This window comes from Bison bison, unplaced genomic scaffold, assembly GCF_000754665.1.
Source record: "Bison bison bison isolate TAMUID 2011002044 unplaced genomic scaffold, Bison_UMD1.0 scf7180017860760, whole genome shotgun sequence".
In the NCBI taxonomy this organism is placed as follows: Eukaryota; Metazoa; Chordata; class Mammalia; order Artiodactyla; family Bovidae; genus Bison; species Bison bison.
Window position 1 is genome coordinate 7,562 of NW_011491332.1, and position 4,203 is coordinate 11,764.

Here is a 4,203-nt window from a genome sequence, read left to right on the forward strand (position 1 = left end):
CATTTCTCTGATAATGAGTGATGTTGAGCATCTTTTTCATGTGTTTGTTAGCCATCTGTATGTCTTCTTTGGAGAAATGTCTATTTAGTTCTTTGTCCCATTTTTTGATTGGGTCATTTATTTTTCTGGAATTGAGCTGCAGGAGTTGCAAGTTAGAATTTGGAAACCTACCAGAGATGAACAGGTCTTAGGTAGCTGAACAATAGGTAGAGGGCCTTTTATTTTACTAGGAACAATATGACTTAAATCACTAAAGCTATTACCCTTAGGTGTTGGTGTTACTTGGAGAATGAAATGTCAACCCACTCCAGAATTCTTGCCTAGAGAATCCTGTGTACAGAGGAGCCTGGTGGGCTGCTGTCCATAGGGTTGCACAGAGTCGAACACGACTGAAGCGACTTAGCATGCATTGGAGAAGGAAATGGCAACCCACTACAGTATTCTTGCCTGGAGAATCCCAAGGATGGTGGAGCCTGGTGGGCTGCAGTCTATGGGGTCGCACAAAGTCGGATACGACTGAAGCAACTTAGCAGTAGTAGCAGCAGCAGCAGCTGGTGTTATTAAAAACACTCCATTAATTACTTTCCTACTTCTGTATATTCCCCTGTGAATTCACAACTTGTCAAATGCTGAGCTTTCATGCTCCACTCTTGTTACCAAATTGATCTCTGGTAGAAAGAGCACTGCAGGTTGTTTATATTGTGTGCTTCACAGTTACCCTGAAACTATCTCCTCCTTCTCTAGTCAAAGAGGAAACTTAAGGACACTCAAAAAGATCACCCTCTTCATCATTTCCAGTTCCTCTGTGTTTTTGAAACATTCTCCCTCTATACCTCATTTAGGAATAATACTGCATTTCGGTTGTATTTTCTTTCATATTGAAATATAATGCCTGAATCATAATATTCATCATTTTAATAAGTAGAGTTTTTTGGTTTTTGATATATTTTTCAGGTAGTTCATTCATCACCACTATCTACTTCCAGGACTTTTTCTTCAGTTCAATAAAAAGCTCATACATATTAGCTATCACTCCCCCTTCCTCCCTCCCTGAGCCCTGGAAACCATTCATCTATTTTTGATTCCATGTGGTTTCCTGTTCTTTGCCTTGCCCATAAACAGAATCATGCAGTATGTTTGAGTACCTACATTTATTATTTTAATTTGGATAATGTAAAATATCACCCAATGAGATTTATGTTTCATTAAAAATAGATATCTTAAAATAATTGAAAGCATGCCTTAAGAAGAAAATGTCTTCCTTAGATACAATTAAAAGAAAAAAATCTATATTTGTTTTTTTCTGGTGCCCCTGGTGACAGTAAAATTCTGTAGGCAAATGTCTACCAAGACATTACTTTTACAGAACATAGTTGTCTGTTCCTCAAACATGGAGTATTGTGATACAGAGTTCACTGCACTGTAGGGTACCAAAGTTCATTATGTCTCCCTGCCGCAGGGAGAATGACTATAGGAGTTAGTAGGGGCATAAAGACAGGGTAGTTCTACAAGCAGGGCATCACTTCAGGTAATGTAAAGATTCATTATACATTGAGATACTCCAAGAACTTATGCACCACATCAATATCAAAATATATATAATGCATACTTCTTTTGCACAAGAGACTGCTAGATTAAAAAAAAAAAGTAATCTGACAGCGAACATACTTTGTGGAAACTCATTTTTAGAGTATGCTGTATCAAGAAAACTTTCATCTACAAAAGTATACTGAAAATAAATTGTCAGGAATGAAAAGATCACTTTTCCCAGAAAAAGACAAAAGACAAAAACATTATTAAGATCTCATAAATCATCTCCATATCCATCAAAAATTGATGTCCAGTATGGACTTCAGGGAGATCCAACCAGTCCGTCCTAAAGGAGATCAGTCCTGGGTGTTCATTGGAAGGACTGATGTTGAAGTTGAAATTCCAATCCTTTGGCCACCTGATGCGAAGAGCTGACTCATTGGAAAAGACCCTGATGCTGGGAAAGATTGGGAGCAGGTGGAGAAGGGGACAGCAGAGGATGAGATGGCTGGATGGCATCACCAATTCAATGAACATGGGTTTGGGTGGACTCTGGGGGTTGGTGATGGACAGAGAGGCCTGGCATGCTGTGCTTCATGGGGTCACAAAGAGTTGGACATGACTGAGCAACTGAACTGAACTGAACTGACTGAACTGATAATGCTTTAATTTGGATATTTTGAGTTATATAGTAGTAAAATCATATAGCTTTTACATCTTTATGTACAACTTCTGTCATTAATTTTTTTGGTATATGAAATTTCTCTATACTTATGTATGTCAAGATAGTTTATTCATCCTAATAGTTGTTTAATTTTCCTAGGTACAAACTAACATACAGTTATCTATCTAATCTACAGGAGCAGTCAGTATACTTGATCTATGAAGTTTCACTGGAGCTGGACAAACTATTTATTTATGTATTTTCATGATTGCTTTTATGATACAGGGGAAGCTTGAGAGCAGTGACAAACATTTGCCATTTGGTAATGGGACCAGATACCATGGTCTTAGTTTTTTTAATATTGAGTTTTAAGCCAGCTTTTCACTCTCTTCTTTCACCCATTAAGAAACTCTTTAGTTCCTCTTCACTTCCTGCCATTAGAGTCACATCCTCTACATATGTGAGGTTATTGATGCTTTCAAATTGTGGTGCTGGAGAAGACTCCTGAGAGTCCCTTGAACGACAAGGAGATACAACCAGTACATCCTAAAGGAAATCAACCCTGAATATTCATTGGAAGGGCTGATACTGAAGCTGAAGCTCCAATAGTTTGGCCACCTGATGAGAATATTGATTTATTGAAAAAGACCCTGGTGCTGGGAAAGATTGAAGCCAAAAGGAGAAGAGGGTGGCAGAGGATGAGATGGTTGGATAGCATCACTGGTTCAATGGACATGAACTTGGGCAAATTCTTGGAGAGTGAGGGATAGGGAGCCCTGGTGTCCCTCCATGGGGACAGGGAGGAAGAAAAGTTCCTGCTGCAGTCCCTGGGGTGACAAAGAGTCAGCACGACTTAGCAACAGAACAGAAATGACAACTTTTAATATCTGTTTTGCTTCCTGGAGGGCTAATAAATGTAAATAACCACTCCTGTGAGCAGTGTATTAGATTCCCAAAATGGAATAACAGGCCACACAAAAGTCATGTTTGAAAGTGTTTGGTCTTCTTAATCTCATACTATCCAGATGGTTTCATGCCACCACTATTTAAGGTTAAAACAGCCTACACATACAGTCCAATTACTAATTTGAACATGAAGTAACTCTATTTTTTAAGATGGTTTTCAAATATTTTCCAATACTGGGATGGATTTACACAGCAGGAGGGTCATATTTTATAGAGACAGATTGTATCATCTGGAAAGGAACTTGGAGGTATTCTAGTTGAAGTCTTTGTCTTACATAAGGGAATCTGAGGGTCAGAAAGGAATAGTGATGTGCTAAGTTCAGAGTGGAATTGCTACCTGGTTCATAGCACATGTCTAAAGCCAGAGATCTCCAGGAAGGTTGAAAGTTGCTGCTTCTGTGTTTATCATAGAATTTTGTACTTATTGGATTACTGAACATTATTTTTTATGAATGTAGCTATACAACCCATGACCCATATGATCTCTGCCTTAGACATACATTGATACCTATGATTAGAGAAAGAGAGAGAAAGTCACTCAGTCGTATCCAACTCTTGGCAATCCCATGGACTGTAACCCATGAGGCTCTTCTGCCCATGGGATTCTCCAGGCAAGAGTACAGGAATGGGTTTCCATTTCCTTCTCCAGGGTATCTTCCTGACCCAGGGGCCAAACTTGGGTCTCCTGAATTGCAGGCAGATTCTTTACTATCTGAGCTACAGGGAAATCCGTTATCTACTATTGTTACACTATATTTCTACTTAAGTATTCAAGTGGCAAGGATGAAGTGGTCAGGATATGGGAACTTGCCTGCAGTATTATCCTAGTGCACTGTCATTGATAATGTTGCATTTACACAATATCTGCTACCTGACATTGTTATGTGTATGATAAAAAAATGTGAGATAGAGGTACAAAGAAGGGAAATATGGAGGTGGGAGCTGATGTAGACAGACTCAGTTCAGTTCAGTTCAGTTGCTCAGTCATGTCCGACTCTTTGCGACCCCATGAATCACAGCACGCCAGACCTCCCTGTCCATCA